Raw genomic sequence first — 21473 nt, 5'->3', positions numbered from 1 at the left:
GTTGAGATCAGCCACTTCAGTTATGTTCCGGTGGTACATCCCGTGCAAGGGCTTGTCCTCCCATGATGGTCCCTCTTCCAGCATCTCATCCTCTGTTCTCCACTGCCTGAGACATTCACTCAGCACGTCATCTGTCGGGGCCTTATCCTTGATGTACTTATGGATCTTGGATGTTTCATCCCGGATAGTGGCTCTCACGCTCACTAGTCCTCGGCCTCCTTCCTTGCGGCTAGCGTACAGTCTCAGGGTGCTGGATTTGGGGTGGAACCCTCCGTGCATGGTGAGGAGCTTTCGTGTCTTAACATCTGTGGTCTGTATCTCTTCCTTTGGCCACCTTATTATTCCCGCAGGGTATCTGATCACTGGCAGAGCGTAGCTGTTTATTGCCCGGGATTTGTTCTTGCCATTGAGCTGGCTTCTTAGGACTTGCCTTACTCGTTGGAGGTATTTGGCTGTTGCCGCATTCCTTGTTGCCTGTTCAAGGTTGCCGTTTGCCTGTGGTATTCCAAGGTACTTGTAATTGTCCTCAATGTCTGCTATTGTTCCTTCTGGGAGTGAGACCCCTTCTGTGTGGATTACCTTGCCTCTCTTTGTCACCATCCTCCCACATTTCTCGAGTCCGAATGACATCCCGATGTCCGAGCTGTAGATCCTGGTGGTGTGGATCAGCGAGTCGATGTCTCGCTCACTCTTGGCGTACAGCTTGATGTCATCCATGTAGAGGAGGTGACTTATGGTGGCCCCGTTCCGGAGTCGGTATCCATAGCCAGTCTTGTTTATTATTTGGCTGAGGGGGTTCAGACCTATGCAGAACAGCAGTGGGGACAGTGCATCTCCTTGGTATATGCCACATTTGATGGATACTTGGGCAAGTGGCTTCCCATTGGCTTCAAGGGTGGTTCTCCACAACCTCATCGAGTTTGCAATGAAGGCCCTTAGAGTTCTGTTGATGTTGTACAGCTCCAAGCATTCAGTGATCCATGTGTGTGGCATTGAGTCATAGGCTTTCTTGTAGTCGATCCAGGCTGTGCACAGGTTGGTGTGTCGCATTCTGCAGTCTTGGGCGACTGTTCTGTCTACCAGGAGTTGGTGTTTGGCTCCTCTGGTATCCTTACCAATGCCCTTCTGTGCTTCGCTCATGTATTGACTCATGTGCCCACTTATCTTAGCTGCGATGATGCCTGACATGAGCTTCCATGTTGTGGAGAGACAGGTTATTGGCCGGTAGTTGGATGGGACTGTGCCCTTTGAGGGATCCTTCATTATCAGGATCGTTCGCCCTTCGGTTAGCCATTCAGGGTGAGTCCCATCCCTTAGCAGCTGGTTCATTTGTGCTGCCAGGCGCTCATGGATTGCAGTGAGCTTCTTTAGCCAGTAGGCGTGGATCATGTCAGGGCCAGGTGCTGTCCAGTTTTTCATACCTGAGACTCTATGTTGGATGTCTGCCACTGTGATAGTCACTGGATTCTGTTCAGGGAGGTTGCTGTGGTCTTCCCTCAGATCCACCAGCCACTGTGCATCACTGTTGTGTGATGTCTCCCTTTCCCATATACCCTTCCAGTACTGTTCAGTTTCCAGCCTTGGTGGGTCTGCTCTGCTGTTATTACCCTGCCATTGAGAGTACACTTTCGCAGGTATATATATATATATATATATATATATATATATATATATATATATATATATACATATACATATACATATATACACACTCATACCCATAAGCTAACATTATGTATGTGGTGGTGAGAGCAGTTGCATATAGACATACACCTTCAAATGTCACACAAAGCAATAAAAAGACCAAAGATAATTCCTTTAGAAAAATACTCTTGTTACTGTAGCTTCAATGAATTATAGCAGTGTTTCCATGGCAGAGCCCTTAAAAACGTCCATAATAGTGGAAGAACAAAGCAAAGACAACACAGCATCGCACCAATCAAACCCTCTGGCCAAAATATAAAATGTCCCCTCATCCTTTAATTTAGCATAAAATGATTTTTCTATCCCCCTTCACAGAGCCTCCACTGAGGATCGCTGCCGGGGTCCCGCCAATATTCATTAGGCATAAATACAAAATCAGAGCCATTCTCTGGCATCAGCCACCTTTTGCCCCATTTATTTGAATGCATGACATATCCGTAATTCACTGAGCTGCAGTAATAGGATTGCAACAGTGTTGTAGTGGCAACCTTCAATAACTGCAACTGCACTAATGGACTGGGCTGCTTTTATCCTCAGTACGCTGCACGACTTACATCAGCGGTAATGATTTTTACTTCATCAAAGTGTGCAAATACTGTATCCAGGCAGCGCAGCCTTCACCTCACATTCATCAAGTTTACATTTAACCGGCCAAAGACCTCTCGATAGTCATGCCTTGTGGGTTTTTTTGTTTTGTGAGATGTATTGAAATAGATGTTAGGGTGATGCAAGGTGTTTTCTGGTGCACAAGTTAAAGTCTGTGGTGTATGATCCCTGTTATTTGTTTTTACAGGGGATGTCATTTGATATAATTACATTTCCACGTATGCCAATAAGTTCAGTAAAACACTGTGTGTGTGTGTGTGTGTGTGTGTGTGTGTGTGTGTGTGTGTGTGTGTGTGTGTGTGTGTGTGTGTGTGTGTGTGTGTGTGTGTGTGTGTGTGTGTGTGTGTTTGTGTTTGTTTAAATATAAGCCCATGGTGCAGCAACAACATAAAACTCTTTAACATAAAATTGAGAACACTATAAAATATCAATATCTTAATGGTTTTATTCATGGCTGTAGTGGTAAATTTGATTTGTTATCTTCTTGGCACCATTACAGTTGTCAGAGAAATGGAGGTGCTGCCAAAAGGACCAAATGCAAGTATGGGAAGATGGAGTGTTCATGAGCAGCAAATGATGAATTACACGGGGTTTGATTAGCTTTTTATCTGTTCATGGGACTCGTGGGGATAAACAGAGATGGATGTGCTGCACAGAGCTGACACGGTGTTGTTTATGTAGACGGTGCATGCTTGGATGGAGTGCACTGTGGCTCAGAAAGAAGAGGAGCAGGCTACAGCCCTTCGTTGTGGAAGACGTTTTCCAATGAGGTGTTATTTTAAGCAATACACTTACACGACCATCAGGTTACACACCCTTTCTGAAATGCACTGTCAATGTGTCCTAGGCTAATTCCAGTTCTCCGTCCTCAAGGGAGCACAGAGATCGTGTCTGTGACGTAATAATCCCTAATCAATACATGGGAGCAGTATTGATCTTCTGCCATGTACACATTCTCCCACAAAGAGAAGTTCTCAAATGTTGCTGTAGCCTGTCCCCAAGGTTCAAGGTCACCTTGAGGGACATGACAAGAATCAAGTTGATTTATCAGACCATGATGTCTGAAGGCAGCTTCCAGTGTTGCTGTGTACAATCGGCAGAGGTGTATGCTGTAGGGAGCATGGGAAGCTTCTTTACAGTGTGCCAAAAATACTAACCGGCTCAGGAAGGAGGTCAAGGCCAAGAGTCCCCTCTGGATTAAACATTGAGTAATAATTAATAAATCTTATAATTATTCTAATAAAAGTCCTGAACTCTTGAAATATTCATTTTGGAAGCGTAAACGATAAAAAAGGTAAATACATGTGTCATCCGGTACCACACACTTGAACATATCATTGACGTGTGTGTGTGTGTGTGTGTGTGTGTGTGTGTGTGTGTGTGTGTGTGTGTGTGTGTGTGTGTGTGTGTGTGTGTGTGTGTGTGTGTGTGTGTGTGTGTGTGTGTGTGTGTGTGTGTGTGTGTGTGAGAAATATTTCAGCAGCTCATTGTTGCCCAACTTAGCATTCTGACATTGTACCTGACATCTGTGTATCTATGAGCTCTGTGGTTGGTGTGGAGGCAGAGACAGTCTGTCTGTAGGTGACTCCCTGTTTGGTCCTTTCTTACTGTGTTTGTCTGAATCTAAAGAGGTAAAATCACAAATGAGAACGAAAGGGTGAAATTACGGCGATATGACACCAGCACACTCCACCCTCTGTGTGTGTGTGTGTGTGGGTTTGTAGTCTGTCAACATCCATTTCCTTCACTTAGGGCTAATACCTTGTATTGAGCAACAAGCAGGCGTGCTCCAAACAGGAGCCAGAGCTAAATAACCATACCTAATATAGCCTTGTGTTTCCAACATGGGAATCGCAGTCTGAAACTGTTGGGCTAATCGCCTTTGATGAAATTCAATGTGCATCATCTCTCCACATAGATTTATGAAATGGGAAACCCAAAGGCTCATATGCTGTTAAAGTGCATGTTGACTGATGCTGTTTGCGAAGCCTGAGTCACAGACACACAAGGAGGGAGTATTGACCTCCACCTTGTGCCCACAATTGTAATTTCGAGTACATCTTTAACCAGGAGATGATAGTGGAGAGGCATTTATAGTGTTTACTCCAGCTCTGCTGGCAGCGAGAGCAGCATCCTCCCCAGAGCCCGTGGCCTATGGGTGTGATTACGCAGAGCTCTACACTAGCATTTATTGCAGCGCTGAATTTGAAAGCCCACGTCGCTGCTGGTTCACGGTCAGACTGGTCATAAGTATTATGCCCGCTTGAGTTCTGTGCTTGGCTGGCTGAGAGATGATCAAACTCGTTACCATGCCAGATTCACAAAAGCTTCTGTTTTGTGTAATAGAGTCGCTGGTTGGTTAAAAAATGTGGCGCTTACTAAGGAACATTTACACCACATCCCAGTGGTGTGTGTGTGCTGCTTTCCTCCGTGTGGAACTGGAAATATTTGCCTTTTATTCCAGACAGCAGCTGTGTTTGACCAGCTGAAGTTAACGGCTAACATCTAAGCCGCTAGCTTTACTGTACAGAGACAGGCTACAAGTCTTGTGTAACTGTCTTTCATAACATCACTCAGCCTTGCATTTATATGCAAATGAGGTTTTAGTTAACTGTCAGTCTTAAATTAGTCTTAAATAATCCTGCACATCCTCATCTTTCCTCCATTGCATCTGTGACAGCGCCGTATTACTCATTGTTTTTGTCTTCTCCAGCTTTTTTGGTTATTCTTTCATAAGGGCAGACGAGGAGGAATTGGCAGCTTTTAACTTTAGGATGAAAGGCTTTAATTACCTTGAAAGCTTCCCGAACCACAGAGCATGCGCTTAAACATTTTTCTTAGATTGAGTTGAAATGCTGCAACTCACTTGTCAGTACCATGCTGATTTGTCTAATGGGGCTCCGTGTGTATGCAGAACCCACCCTCCTGTCACAGAAAAGATAAAACGCTGAGTGTTTTAAAGTCTGTTTGATGAGCATCCTCCACCTTAATGAGGACCAAAGAGAGGCTCTTTGTAACCCACTTTCAGTTTCACTTCCTACATAGTTTCTGTGAAAGAATAGCAGCAAATGCGTACAGTTTTAGCTTTGCAAAGATACAAGCCCACCCTCCAAGTCAGACATGGTGGGATATGATGTTTAATTCAACTCTAATTGGCAGAAGCTGCTTTTATGCTTTGTTTATTATATTCTAACCAGACCCCTTGGTACAAAATGTAATAATGTAATAGAATATTCAGCGTGCTCACCAAACTCTTGGAAAACCACACATTAATATCTGAAAAGGGCAAAGGCATCATTGAAAACACAAGGTGTTTGGTGCTCGTCTCCTGTTCCCACTGCTGTTCCCTGTGCTTTGTTGCTTATATTACAAACAGTAAAGGGAATTATTTAACCTTTGATCAGGTTTGTTGAAGACATTGAGTCAGAAGAATACGTCTGTCCTAGGAAGCTGCATAGGTAGGCAGCGCCTGATCATTCCAAGCACGCCGGCCCAGACCTGTCAGCGTGACACGACTCTGACTCCTGCTACAGGGTGGAGATGCTGGAGATCTGACGTGCCTCCAGCTCTCTGCGGGCAGCGAGCTTCCCTCGCCCAGCCCCCTGCCCTTCGTTTGGCTCCAAAAGCAGCAGTAAAATGTCAAAGCATCCTCCGTTATTTGCCCTTTCTGCTCGCCAAGGACCCCCGCTGACCTCCCGTACACTTCCCCCTATTACCCTGTTTGCAGATGGGATTTAAACATGTTCATGCATTTTTCATTTCAAACCTTGCAGATGCACAATTTGGAGATTGTACATGATGGCGATGATTTGTAGACTTCTGTTTTTGTTTGCATATGTGGTGAGGAACTAGCCTAGCTTAGCTCAGGCCGTGCTCCATGCTGAGGATCCGCTAGCCCACCTGCTCTACATGCAGCGCTGGGCTGGGGGAGAGCAGCAGCGTTTTCTACTTTATTATTTTTAGCCCGCATGCGTCTCCTTTTCTACTCTGTAATTATGCATGCAACTGGCACACGGCAAGTTATTTATACTGCAGCAAGTGTTGCCCAACTGCCTCGAATCTTCTGATTGGTGCAACTGCTTTTCTAGGTCAGGGAGTGGATCGCATGCACAGACACACGCTGACAAATATTGTCTTTCTCTCTCACACACAGCCAAATGTCTGCACCAGGGAAGGTGATGTGCATTATTCGCCTGGTTGCTCCTCTTCCTTCCCAATCTAAATATAAACATGAGTCACAGCAAGCGATGGCGCTTGCACTGACTCAAGATGGCGGCATACAGTACCTTCAGTGGTTACTGAATCTGACAGACCATCCTCCTCTGAGACCGTGGTCTCCTCTCCGTTTGCACCTGAGCTTTACAGTATGCTCCTGTCTGTGAGTGGAAGGCTCGTGATTGCTGACGCTTGGGTATAACCTATAAGGCACTAAATGTGGCACTGCCAGCTGTTGTGCTGCTCACCGGGCCTCAGGGGTGATGATCAGGTGGGTGCTCATCTGGCAGCTGCAGAGGCAGGACGAACCTTGGCTCTTTCCCAGTGTCTCCCTCTTCCTTCCTTCTCTCTCGTTCTTTGTGTGATCAGATGAGTATTTGTACGGCTGACCAATTTGATAGTCGTTAAAGACTAACATATATATTTAACAGTAACATAACGACAGCAGTTTATAGATGCATACACATCCTGCAGGGTCTGATTAGAGCCTAGGCACAGGCGGGTCTGGGTTCCAGGGTTCCTGCCTGGCATCACTGCCACTGTGGGTTCTCCACCTCCTTCCTTGGGTGTTTAGTTGTAGCTTGTTGTAGCTCTGCTTGTGTTCTTGTGTGTACTAATTGGTGTGACTGCCAGCTTTGTCACAGTATCGATCATCTTCAACAGCGCTGCCTGTTTGGTCATTGTTTGAACCTTGGAAGTTTTTTTTTTTTCTATTTTCAGCACCATCTATCACACTTCAGCGCAACATATCCCTCTCCTTCACATCTCCGAGTACAGAGAGGATTGAAGGAGCCGGTCTTTCTTTTCTAACTTTAATTTGATTTTGTCCATTTGTTTTTCTCCGTCTCAGGACTCGCCTGAAGTCTGTCAGAATATTATTGATGTTGACGCCATCATCAGAGTTTCCCAAAATACAAATAAAACTCAGGCCTTGTTCTCATGGCTGCTTTCTGCTTCGAAATCTGAGGTCTAGTTGTTACCAATTGAGGCAGACTGGACACTGAAAGCTGGCCACCTGAAGCAACTAAACCTTTAAAGTGCTCTCTGTCACTTTACATTTCCAGCCTTATATTAACGTTGCAGGCTGCAGACCAGGGGGCACAAGAACATTAGCTGCTACTTAAAGCACACAGCCTCTGGCCACAGTAGGGTTCAAAGTGTTCACCGGCAACTTCAAGAAATGTAAAATTCTTTTTTTTAAACTTTGGCTATGGTTTGTCAGGCTTGGTGTGTTTCTTCTGCCTCAGCTTCCTTTGGCCTTTATTGGAAATAAAACGTATTGCTCATCAGCCTGGTCTTTGAATGACTAGAGAATGAGGCCTCTGGTGCTTACGTTTCCAGAGTAGACAGTGTAATGCAGGAGGATAACGATAGTTGAAGGATGCCACCCTTAAACTGTGAAAAGGGAATGTTGCTCCGATCCACAGTGGAGCCTAGAACAAACGTATGAATATGAATTTCTTTTAAGTAAATACTGTTTCTTCAGTGTTGCCTCATCCCAGCAGACCCCTGCTCAGATCTACTTACTCCACTTTCTTACTGGTGTGGAAATGCAGTCTCCACATGCAGATATTATGGGAGGTGGGTGGTCAGTGGGGTGGCCAAGTGAAGTTACATTTGCATGTGATTTGAGTGAGAACACAGGCTCAGTGGGAGCTGCTTCAGTGGAATAAGAAGTCAGAGGGGCCTCGACGCACTTGTTTCTTGACTCTACTCCACTCGGGGTTTGTCCTGAGGAGGATCTGAGACATTTAAGTGATCCTGTGTCATTAATTATTTACATTAGGACAGACTTCATGGGTCAACGTTCTTTTCATGGTTGAACCTTGAGTCTGAGTCATCTGATTCCTGTTTTGATGGGATTTCTTCCTGTTGAGTTGATCTTGCTACGTTTGACCTTCACTGGGATCAGTTGTTTATTGTGGGTAGTGTCTGCACCTACAGTACATGGCCCTTTTCACATGTGTCATGTATTCATGGTGGGACATCAGCCTGCTGTTTACTGTGTGTGGGACTCAAGGATGTGCAGCATGAGCTTGTTCATGCATATTCAATTCTGCGAAAGGTAATTGAACGTAATTGTCCCTTTGACACGGACCATCTTGTACGTCTGCAACACCTGAACCTGTAAATGTGATTTCCTCTCTACTGAAGCCTGTGAACCAGAGTCTGCATAGTTTGTAAATTTCTCCTGCTTCTCTGAGGATATGTGCTGTGTGTAGTATCAATTTGTTTGTAGTATTAATTACCGTTGTCCTAATATCTAATATATTACATCAAAGATAAAAACTGTTGCTGCTTTAACAACATGCAGGGGATAATCTTTAGTACAGTAGGAGTAAACGGTGCCTTGTGTCTTTCTAGTCGTGATTTCATGCCATTTCTGCTACACTAATGCCACAGCAAGGAGCATCAGTTCTGACCAGCCCAGACTAGTTCACATGACACAACAGGCCACCTTATGTAACACGCAGCTCTGCTGGAAGTAGAGCAGAAGACCACGTAAGCCAATCAGACAGCTCCATCTACCCGGTCCCTCAGAGCTCATTGCCTTTAAAATAAGATTCTCTGTCAGTTGCACAAAGCACAATAGGAATATTAATTCCCAAACAATGGCTTGTTTTCCATTTTTATTAGTTGATAATTAGTAATCAATGTGTAATTCTTATGGAGAGGAGTCTGTAATAGTGCTGGTAATTGCTTCTTATAATATGCCAAAAATGCTAATGTGGTAGGATCAGTTCTAAGGTTGTGGGCTGAGACTGAGCACTGAAACAATAGAAGCCTTTTGTTTATCAGCATTGATAATGAATCTAGTGTGGCGATGGTAAATTACCGCCGTCATCTAGGCGTTTCTCATGGACCTTCAGTTCCAATTAAAAGGGAAATTGAGCATCCCAAAAGTTAAAAGATTGACTAGCATTATGAAATATTGGCGACGCCTCTGATTCAGATGCACTCGCCCTGTAAAGAACGTTCTGCATAAAACACAATAAACAAACAGCTGGATCTTCTACATTTGTCTCAGTCTGACAGACCATCTTGTTCCTTTCACACTGAGTCGTGCCTGACGTGGGATAAAGGCACTGATTTAACTTTGCTGTCTGGGGGTTCAGGAAGTCGAGACAATAGTTGCTGCTTAACAATGCTTTTCAGCCTTGAATGAGGCCGCTGATTAGAATGTGTGACCGTGCTGGAATGCATCTCGTCATTTCACCACGTCTGATTAGCTGTTGTATTATTTTTCAGCCGTTAGTGTTCAACAAAGCGCTGTAATGACAAATATTCCTGGAAAAATCAATGGGTCAAATTAAGACCTGCTTCCTGTGAAAAAAGCATCAGCATGACGGCTCAAATGATGACGGAGGAGCTTCACTAATGCAGCCCACGCTTCTCTTCTCATACCGAACGTCCTCTGTCATCTGCATCCCTCTGCTCTGTTAATTACGGGTAATGGACATGAGCTGGGGAGGTAGAGTCCCTTCTGCCAGAACAAAAACAACTGATTAGGCAGAACCAGTGGCGTCACACGGAGCCTGTGACGGTTTGCTCATCAGTCAGACTGACGGTGCTTTTTTCCCAGATATCACCTCTGATCTCACCTTCATCTTGCCAGTCAGCGTGATCCTCAGACTAACCTGCATCCATTTCTGTAGGTGGAAACATGCAATTGCAATCAGCCTGATCCGGACCGGCAGCCTGCTTGCTCCCAGAATTGGCCTTTTTAAGCTTCAGAAGGCATTCATAGAAACTATACCAACTTTGATTGCATTCATTTAACCTATAACCGCTGCTGCCCCCCTGCTTCATTATTTCAAAGTGCTGTTATTTTCAAAGAGACGTTTCAAAAGAAGTAGCGTTTGGAGGAATCCCGGCTGAACCCGTCGGGGACCTCGGTTCGACACGCTGGACTCCGTGCTCTGACTTTCTAATGAAGCACAAAAGGTCATGAAGCCTTTTTAAAAGTTGGACGTTGAATGTGTTAGCGAGACGGAGCACCGGCGCGTCCTGGGTGAACCCCGCTGCTCTCAGCTGTAAAATGGAGGGAGGAATTGACTCGTCATTTGTAACCACTGCTTTAAACTCAGTCAGCATTAGTCCCACTCGCTTCTCTTGTGTTATTTTGGGAAGATTTCTTTGTTTCCTCTAAGAATTCTTTGCATTCACACTATTTTTGTTGATCTCCCGTAGGATGGAAAGCGGTGCTCACTGTCAGGAACACAGCTCCACAGGGGATTACTGTATTTTCTACCGCCGGGCTAATTCAATTGCTCTGTCCTTTGCTGTCAGCCGTGTGTCCCAGTCAAACCATGCTCTCATCAAACAAACCTGATTTAAACAGTCTAATCTATGCAGCTGCTCGATGATGCGGTTTGTGTGTCTGTGTGTGTATCTCCCAATGTGGTGACGTAGGACAGAACGTTGTGTCTAGTCCAGTACCTAAATTAGGCATGTGGGGAACTCAGGGCCACAGATCACCGGCTCGCTGACAGAAACCCTGAACATTTGACTTGGAAAACACTGCTTTCCAATGTGAATAGCAAAACATTTTTTTTGCATTATGCAGCAAGGTTTGAATTCAGCTTCACAAAGACATGGAGGGGAGCTGATGGGAGGATGAGAATTAGCATTTTGTCCTGTTTCCTGTCCTGTTCTCTGCTCGTGTTACTGGCTTTTAAGGCGACACTTGGACTGTACTTATCTCAAATCTACTCCCTGCAGCTTATTACTATTCATTTCAGCTGGCTTGAGCGCAAAGACTGCGTTATGCGTGCGCGTGAGGAGAAACGAATCCTGGCTGGAGCCCAGTGCGGTTTATTGTCCAAAGTGGAAACCAAATTTCATGGGAGCTCATTAGAAGGACCACCTGAATGATTCCCCCAGAAAAAAAGCAGAGACGCGCACAAATTGGATTTCCTCTTTACTGCAAACTACCCAGTATACAATGTGAAACTAATGAAGTGATGTGGGTATGATATGGGCCAGTATATTTAAATAAGTCCTTGTGCTTGTGCGAGTCTGGAGTGACTGGGGCTAAATTTCGCTTATCATAGGGTCACAGTTGCCCATTTCAAACACTAAGAATGTCCTCCAGCAAACCTCCATAGTATTTAATCTTGTTCCACTGCATTTCTAACTTCCTCTTTCTTTTCCCCTCTTTGTTGAGCCAGTTTCACATCTAAAGGCAATAAAGGCTCTTTGGTATTTTTGTTGCCAGAATGCTTATCTGATTATATCAGTTGTTAACATTTGAAACAAGCTAATTTTACTGTTTTAAAATACCACAAAATGTCGTTTGGTTAAAATATTATTTTCCCATGTATAAAAGCGATATTACATATGATTTGAAGCAGCTGAAAGTGAGTTTGAAAGCAGAAAATGTCAAAGCAATTCAGAACAGCAGTGGTAAACCCTGCATTTTCCCCAGATATTCAAAAGCTTAATAGGAGGAAAACCCTGTGGCTGAACTCACCCGTAGGTGAAGGTCAGACAAAAGCAACACAGACCTTTAAAGCAGAGCCTTTGATCTGCCCTGTTATAGCCGCCAACGTTGTTAATGATTAGTGCTGTACAGTGGTAGGAACGCATCATGGCTGTTTGCAGATCGTCTCATCAGAATTCAAACCTCTGAGGGGCATTTCCACTGGTTACTGGCGTAACTGGACTCCCACTAAATGAAGCTGGCTTCAATTCCTGGTCATTCCTAATGCACCAGGCGCTTTAAAAAACATTTACCGTTTGGAGACCCGCTATATATTTAGGTTGAACGGGGCAGTTGTGTCAGGCGTTGGCATTCATTCTCACGTTGTCCCTAAAGAGATCTAATTGCCTCTGAGCAGAAGTCTAACTTTAGGTTCATACAGCCCATCTCTCCCCGACTCCATCAGTGGAGCGCTAATGAGTGTTGCCTAGCAACCGCTAAAACAGGGCTGGTAAAAAAGAAAGACTGCTCAGCGAGATCTTTTTCTTTTCTTCCCAACTTGCTATTCATGTGCCATCTGCGTGCAGCAACAATGCCCATTTCCACATTACCATCAGAAAGGTTCTCCTGTTCTCCCAAGACATAATTACATCGCATTCTTAATTAGCCAATCGTCTTGAAGCCCTCATGCAATGTCTTTGATGCAGGGGTATGGATGAAAGGAGGAAATCACACTAGACACGATATTTTGATGGATGGATGATATGTCCACCATCTACTGTATTAATATCCTGCCTAGACACCGCTGAGTGACTCAGACCAGGTGATTGTGTCCGTCTGTATATATCCTAAATAGATGACTTGTCCTTCACAGAATTCTTACCAGTAAAATTACAGTCTATAGCGATCCATTAACAAACATTGAAATATAAAGAAAACCCTCTCATCATGAAATAATGATTTCCTCAGATCTGTAGCGCTGAATGGGCCAAATACGACTCAAATTAGCATCAATGGCAAATTCTCCACATCCGCTTTGCACCTGTGGCAGCCGAATAATGCAGTTTGATTGCATGATTACCCAGAGTGCAGACTCTGAGTGCTGTCATTCAGATTGATTGTGCTACATGAGGGAACCCAAGTCCTGATCAGAGAGGAGGGACAATTAAAAACTTTTGGGGCCACTTCTCAGTTTAGCTCATATACATTGAACCTATGAAAAAACTTGCAGTAAGTTTTTAGCTCAGTCCAAAAGGTAGAGGAGTGTATCAGGACTATCTGCGGAGGACCTGTCTCTCAGGTTGATCTACCTGATGTAGGGTTAGTCCTTAGAGCACTGCATTAAACAGCGTGTCCAGACTGGCTGAGGTTTAAGATGCTCCATTTCAAAGTAGACACTGTTTGATCAGGGCTCAGCTTAAAGTGGGTCATCCTGTCCAGGGGAGGTGACACTGAGCCTGGCAGTATGCTACACATGGTCATGCTTGTCTCCTCCAATAAACCGTGTGAGGCTTCAAGTAGAGCAAGGACTGCTTACCTTTCAAGTCCTACATTAGGTGGGAGCTGTGTGCGTCTCCGATGCCCCAGACTGGAAAATAATGAATGTGGGGCTGGTGTTTGTGATCTTGAGCGTAGCTTTTCTTCGGATATTTGATACAGAAGCGTCTGTGACGGGAGTATCTGTATAGATGCAAAGGCTGAGGGCTCTGTCATTCAAGGGCGATGCGCAGGAGAGGTCGGACCTGCCAGTGCTGCGTCATCATCATGCAGGGAGACCATCTGAATGTTATTATGCTGTCTGATTTGAGTGCCAGCTTCAAGGGCATTCTCTTCATCCCAGAAGCTATTGAAGTTCTTTGTAGCACTCAGCCAGACCCAAACAACATTTCATTTATACAAGAGCATCATTTCACTTTATTTACTCAGTCCTTAATAGGTTTACTTCATTAACTTAATGCGGAGTGCTCACATTTGCTTCCATTGGACAGAGTTGTAGTAACGTCCCTGATGAAGCCGTCTCTGGCTGCCAGGTATTTTCTATCTCCATAAAGAAAAGCATCTATAAAGTTTGTACTTCAGTGCCTCGTGACTGAGTGCTTCTTCTACAAGAAGACACACTCTCAGTATTAGAATAGAAATGTTTTTCCAGGGTCAGATTCGATCGCAGGTCGCCTACCTGCAGCTTAAGAGTTTTGTTTCTCGAATGTCCTCCACCTACACCTGGACCAAAGTGCTGGCGAAATCCCTGGTTTGAAGGGTAAACATATGTTACCCAAAGAAGCCAATCTACATAATCACAGTGGGAAATCTGTTTAATCAGAACATGTTGTCCTTTTAAACAATTAAACCGGCGCCGTGGACACTCTGGCCTGGACACGCCTGTTTCGCATATTCCTCTCACACATGCACTTTTCATTTGTGTGCATTCAGGTTTGATTGTAACTCTGGCACATTCAGCTAAGTAAACGGGTAAAATGTAATTTATTGTTAAATGTCATGCAATTTAGTGCGATGACAAAGAGACATCTCAGGCAGCATAATTAGTAGGTACAGCACTGCAGGCTGTTTGCTTTTTCTCTCGCTCTTCGCTCCTTCAGCATCTGTAGCTACGTGATTATCAAAGGTTTTGATGTCGAGACAGAGAAATGTTGAGTGACAGGCCTGGCCAGACCGGAGCACTGGATCATACAGTGACTGACAGCGGAGGCCCATCACAAAAAAACAAATAGCACAAAACATTTAATTATCCTTCCAGCAGACAGAGGCAGCACAATTGATGCGGAGAAATGAGTTTGGCTTGTTTGGCATGCTTGTACGGTTTCAGTGTTAATGCTCCAAAGAGACGGAGCTTAAACACTAATAGCCATCACAAGAATCCCCAGATGCGCTGCAATAATACTCTTTTAATGACTAGATTATATAACAGACGGTTCTTTATCATGAAAATCCTATAAGAAAGGGAAACGCTCATATAATCACCATTAGCACTGACCTTCTGTCTAGAAGAGCTCAAGATCCTTGTGTTCTCAGATGAAATATCAGTTCTCAGCTTAAATCTATAAATGTGTCTTTGGTGCCCGTCTCCGTATCATTACCCCCGTGCCTCTGTTTGCAGGCACCAGGACGCTTCCTGCTGCTTTTACAGTAACTCTCCCTGTGCCTGCGAGTGTCGTGTCCTTGGTGCCGTTCCTCTCGGCCTGCATTGGATTTGAAATATAGTTTTATTTAGATGTCACTTCTGAGGTTTTGGCCTGGATGTGTGCTAGGAGGCATCAAAGCCTGCCTGCCTGCTTGCGCCAGGTGGTGGATGGCAGAAAAACCATAGCCTGACCTTCACAGGGTGCCGCTTTACCCACAGTCTGCCTTATTTTAGTTTTCCTTGGTCTCAGTTATTGGCTCTGTTTAACTGTGTCATATACTTGAAGCTGTGGGTTTACTTTGCTCTTAACATGCTAATTGAACTCGTATGACTCATTTCCTCTGTGCTCATTGTTGTACTGTTGAGCTCGCTTTGGCTAAAAAACACAACAATGTTAACTGCATTTTTCCCAGCGGTCACTTTATTGCAATAAATATTTATTAGCCGTTCCACAACTGGACCGGAATCAGTCGTGTCCTTGTTTGTTTTCACTCCTTTGTCCATCCATTTGGATGTTTTCTTTGACTAATAACCAAACATCATGTCCTCGTCTGCATAATTACATTCCATGGAGTAGAGGTGTAAACTCCAGATGTCACTCCAAGCGCAAAACATGCCATCAGCTCAAAAGCAGGAGCTCAGCAGACAGAGCCATACGACAGACTCATTACTTCCCACAAAAATACAAGTGTCCCTGTGCAAAGGTTTGGCAGAATAGACACGTATTCATCTTTTGGCTGTTTGTGCACAGCCTGCTCGCTCTCCTTCTGCCAGACTCTTCGAGCCAATTTCAAGTGGATGGTGGATATGACTGTTGTCAAGGCTGCCTGTCTGCTAGCAGCTTCTAGAAAACAATGGAGGAAGCTCCAGCCAGCCAGCAAACTCTAAGGAGAGGATGATATGAGCTTTGTGGAGTGATGAGGACTCCTGCTTCCCACTGGTCCTATCTCTATGCCGGATATTGACTTTGTGTGCTGGCCACTAAACAAAGGGCTGCCTTTGTCCCTTAAATACGCTGGTCTTATTAAAACAGATGTTAAGATCTCAACATTATGAGCCTTAGTTTTACGGTGTTGGGCTGTTTTCAGGGAGACGCTCTATCTTCTACCAATGGCGTCTTTGTAAACAATCAGAATATTGTCATCAGGTTTGTCCTGTCCTGTTTATTCCAGTTTCCTGCCATTCTCCTTCCAACCACCAGGTGCCGTCAGTATTTGTCAGCTGTTTGCATGAAGTCACTCTAATTATAGGATTATATAAAGAATGGCCTTGTTCCAGATGAACAGTGTGTGATACAGATGTTTACGTAGTTTTGTTTACACTCTTCTGTCCATTAGACTTTGTGGAGTAAACCTGGATGAAAAGGTAGTGTGGCGTTAAATTTATATTCCGCTCCAGTGTCGTTGGGTGGGCGACTCTGCTGAGAATGACACTCATGGCTCAGGTCCACAGACAAGCAGCGAGGCCGCCATAATAATAATGATTGAGCTCCAGTGGCTCAGGATGAATGTTTGCTGACGATATTAGTGTGAAGGCAGGGCCGTGTCAGATGGCTCTTTTGAATATGAGAACAGAGAATGAAAGACAGGCTGCTGAGGTTGTGATGGTGCAATCGCAATGAAAGCTACGAAATAGGCCAAAACACACAGATGAGAATTTCTTGGAACATTTCCTCCTCAGGATTAGATTAATGAAAGATGAAGAGCCCCATCACACCCGTTTATTTCAGCTTCAGCTGTGAGATGGAGACGGAATAAAATCTGACTGCGTTTCATGTTTTAAGGCAACTGTTCAGCAGTTCCTTCATTACGTTGCTTCCTGTTGGAGCAGACTTCCAACACACCTTAGTTCATTTCATTCGTCCGCTGCCTGTGATCTCAGTGCAGTGTCATTTATTTTCAGGCCCCCTGCAGTGCTGTTTGGCTGCGGGGACCCCGGCCCCACGCTTGACCCTCCATGTCTGTCTCTTCGCTTGGCTAGTCGGATCTGATTGACTGTCAGTGAGGCTGGTCTTCGTTTGGAGGCTGTGTCAGGACGTTCTGCGCCAGCAGGCAGACTATGAGGTGTTTGTTTTCCAACGCACACGACTGTTACACATTCATAAAACACCTTTTCCGTAAAGCAGAGTTGGCTTTCAAAGCCCTCCTGCTGTCTTCTGCTAAATATCAGCTTCTAATTAGCAGCTACTTATATATTTTACAGCATCATCTTTTGGAAGACAGCCCACAGGTCTGTGGTAATCAATGGTCAAAGCTTGCACTGGCCTCTCTCTGTCTATCTGTATATTAAATTGTATCCAGAGGAGTGAGAAATCGGTCAATTGTGCTTTCATCCATACTTTGGTGGCAAAAGTATGTTTTTGATGTGGAAAGTAGACAAGTTAATTTAAAGATGAAACTCTTTGTTTGCTTGCAGTTGTCAGCCTCGAGCGTGATGCTGTATTGGTGACAGAACCTCATTGTCAGTGAAGCTTTAATTATTAGCTTTAGATTCCAGAATGTGCATAAACAAAAAGCATCGCTGACACACGCTCCATTATCCGCCTCAGAGCAGTGTCGGCCCATTCTTTTGTACCTATCGGTGGACGTTTGGAATGTATTTCCCACTGAACTGTGTTAAATCTGATAATTGTATTGGTTAACTACCGGGGAGCTTCTGCCTTCAGGCACTGGTAGATCTTTTATTTAAGACTTCAGCTCAGGCTCCAGAGCTAATGCTGGACATCTTTGTTAAAAAAGCAGCAGTGACCCAATAATGGAATTTTCAGAGAAACCTCATTTGTCTTCATGAAACAATTCATCTCTCAGTTCTATACACTGTCTGAAATGAACTGCCTGTGTTTTATATAAAGCTACTGTAATAGCCAGTTTTACCAGTTAAATGTGTTAGAAGCAAACTTTCTGCTTTCTGCACCATTGACGTACCACATTTGTTTGTTTTTTAGAAAACTGCCATCTGAAAAATAAGACGGGAACAATCCAGTGAACCCGAAGCAGCGGTAAGTCTCCAGCCTCTTCATTCCAATGTTCCCCAATTTTTAAAGCAAACAAATTGTATTTACTGGAAGGCATCAACCTCTTCTGATATTCTCTGAAGCATAGATACGATATCAATCAAATCAGTAAATCCAACAGGGAGCCAGGATGCTGAGGCCTCTGGTCTCATTTGACATGCAGACATTGTCCTGTTGCATCCTTTAATGAGATCTGGAGGCGTGCAATCTAATATTCACCACGAGGCTCCAACATGCCCCTGAGCCTGTAGCCCAGAAGGCTGTGTGCTAATTCAATGGAGTGAAGTCAGCTGTGATCAGAAGGACTGGAGTGACCATTCAGTCAAGAGGATGAGAGGCAGAGGCCTTTTTGTGCACCATGTACTAATAGTCTCCATTTGTGCTTATTCTTTACACACTGAGAGCTAGTGGGTAAAATAATTCAATTTAATGCTGGTTTAACTTCTAGATATTTTCTTCTTCTGAGAACAGAATATTGAGCAAACCATTTAATGCTATCACCAGTTTCCTGCAAATGCACAGTCCTAGTGTTTGAAAGCCACCATCTCCGTAGCAGTAGGAGCTATCCTGTAAATCTGCTTCAGCAGTACTGCTGTACAGTAGTACTATGTTTGGGTACATTTACTGTTATTCTATAATTCAGTCATTTAATGTTAGTAGAGCAGTAATTGCGTCTTTTAATTGCACCTTTTTTTCCAATAGCTTTACCAAATCAGGTAATTAGCAGCCCAGTGTGACTTGACCTAATGATTCCTCTGCTTGTGATGAAGGTCTGCATTTTCGTCCCAGCTGTCGTCTGTGATTGATACACTGTGCACTTCCCAGTTTCCACTGCTGTTTGTACCCAATACATGTTCCCACATGATGTCTCAGCCTCCTCCTATTAGCAGGCATATTAATCATCCTTCATGCTGTTCGATTGGGTTCAAATCCCGTGTGGCTCAGATTCACATTTTTCCAGAGGGAAGTGAAGAGGTTCTTATTCTTCCTTTTTAAACTGGTTCCTCCTCAGCAGCCAGTGATAATCCCCAGAAAGAATTGTTTCCTACTGTGCCACTAATCCCCTCATATTTTTGGGGTCTGTAATAAAAATAAGACGAGAAACGATTTGACCACATTATTGTGTGATAAAAGACGAGTGCTTCCGGCATCGCAATTCAAGTTTTGCAATTTACAGAACGCATCATTCAGTTTAGCCTGTTCCATTTTGTAATTGGTGTTTTGGCAACATTTTTGTTGGTAATTCGGGAGAGCTGCATTGTGTTTCGCCTCCTGGTATTCTGAGGTTTTCCAGTAGCTGAAGGTTGGTCCTGACTGGCTCTGAAGTTTACTTCGCCTCAAAATAATGTGAAGTCAATTAGTATTAATTAACAAATGCTTCCTGATTGCACCACAGTATTCACCTTCTGAAGCTGTGCTGTTTGCAGAAATAGCAAAAAGCTTATGGTCTGTTGACACATACAGAAATATAAAGATGTTGAGTGTTATTCCTCGACTCTTAATACTAAATGCTTCCAGAGAAGTGATGAATCTGCCAGTGGATGTCATATCACTTTGAGCTCATGGCTGCTGACAACCGACTCCCTCAGCCTGTGAGCGCTCACGCTGCCCGGTCTCCCAGAGAGAGTGATGTGACTTTAAGCTGCACAGTCAGTCTTTATTCCGAAGCCCAAAAAATGAAAGACGTTCAGCAGAAGAGCAACTACATTAGTTTATAGTTGTTTGAACCATGCTTTGTTCTTGTGGGGACTCAACAGCTGGATGGAGTTTAACTGTACATGTAGTAGAAACTTCCAAAGTCAAAGTGACAGATATTCATAAACTGTGCAGGCTTGAGCAAAAACATAATTTTCAGATAACAAGTAAATTCCTGTTTCAGAAATAGGTGGAAAAATGAGGGTATTAATTGGATTCCGATGGACGAGGAGTCGAAGCATGTTCGTGTGACAGGTTGTCTGGTGGTTTTTATTGTAATAGACCGCGTGCTAGCGTTCCATTAGTCACCGCCTCGTTCACTCTCTGCTCGTCATTGACAGCACAATATGAAAATCTCCTTCGTCACTGTCAAGGTGAGTATTCAGCGATGTTTCCATTTCCCCCTCCTCATCTTGCAGCGATGCTATTTCATTTCCGTCCGTGTTCATTAAATCAAATCCAAGTCTGATGCTCAATAATAGTGGGGCGACACCAGGCAAACACAATTTTGTGTCACTAACAGACTTGGTATTTTTGTAACAGGACAAGGCTGCAGCTCTCTAATTGAAGTCTGGTAATCCACAGACTGCTTATTCACAGCTGCAGTGAAGTGTGTAATGTGAGCAGAGTCATTTTTAACCAATTGTGAAAAATAAATTTAGTCCAATAATCGTTAACCCACGGCTGTTATGGTTATGAATCACGTGGGGATAGTTTGGGCAGTTCCACTGCACATTCTTGCTCAGTGAAGCCTGCTAATCATCCGGACATGTTTCCACTGCTCAACACATAATCAGGGCAAATAGAAAGTTAAGTGAGCGACGTTAACTGTTTCCACCTGTGCTTAACGGATTAGTGATTGGTTAATTATCAGAAGTGGCCTGATAGCTGTGATTGTGTGCCTTCACCGTTCTGTATGTTAACCTGCTCTCTTGGCTCCACTCATCAGGTTCATCTCTAATAAGCTAACCGCTAACGTTGGACGCATTGTAGCTCCAGCTCTTTACTGTGTTTTCATGACATAGCACAATGTCTCATTTCAAACAGAGAGACTTACAGCCTTTAATCACAGCAGCTCATGGAAACGGATGAGATTGTATCCTCTAGACTCGCTTTGCATAAACTGTACACTCACACTGTTTAAGTAAGCAGCGCGTTGTCATACAGCTGCAGAGATGTGGGCTCAAGGCTGCCACGCAGTGTTCAGTACCCGTCCGCTGAGCAGCTCTGCGGTCTCCACATAGATGGAGGAAAGAGGACCCTCTGGATAAGCTTAAGAGAAGACTAGGCCGGGCCAGAGATGGCCTGGCGTGTTCAAAATGGCCGCAGGGAAGCCATTTCCCACAATGCTCCAATTCCCCTGGCACCTTGGTGTTGATCTGTCTTTTGTGAGCCAAAGTGTCTGAGACACATTGCGGTCACCATGGGCTGGAGGAGATATGACAAATACAAAAGACTGACCCTGTTTGCGTCCCTCTCCTGAGAGAAGAGTGTGTGGTTCATTGATATTGTATGGGGCTGGCTGTTGAAAACACTTCTGGTTTCTTTGAAAAGCTGTCAAATCCATTAGTGAAGTCCCACAAAGTTTGCGCATATCTTTGAAAAGCTGTACTAATAAAACTGGAGGAGTTCCAAATGTTTGTGGTTCCTACGGAGCACGTCTCACTGTGATAGCAGCG

General features: G+C 44.2%; 1 protein-coding gene across 12 annotated transcripts in view; it reads left to right on the top strand.

The window, feature by feature from the left end:
• The window catches only part of syt1a (synaptotagmin Ia), a 106206-nt gene that overhangs the window by 19437 nt on the left and 65296 nt on the right, over positions 1-21473 (top strand). For 10 of the 12 annotated variants that reach the window (XM_029162973.3, XM_055512149.1, XM_029162971.2 and 7 more), the window contains one exon: positions 18031-18084. The gene's annotated coding sequence lies outside the window, so the exon portion shown is untranslated. Of the gene's footprint in view, positions 1-16988; positions 17150-18030; positions 18085-21473 lie in introns of all 12 variants that reach the window. The other 2 variants (XM_055512150.1, XM_055512147.1) reach the window with 1 other exon arrangement.

The sequence above is a fragment of the Betta splendens genome, chromosome 9 (genome assembly GCF_900634795.4).
Source record: "Betta splendens chromosome 9, fBetSpl5.4, whole genome shotgun sequence".
Lineage (NCBI taxonomy): Eukaryota > Metazoa > Chordata > Actinopteri > Anabantiformes > Osphronemidae > Betta > Betta splendens.
This window is presented reverse-complemented; position numbering and strand designations above follow the sequence as displayed.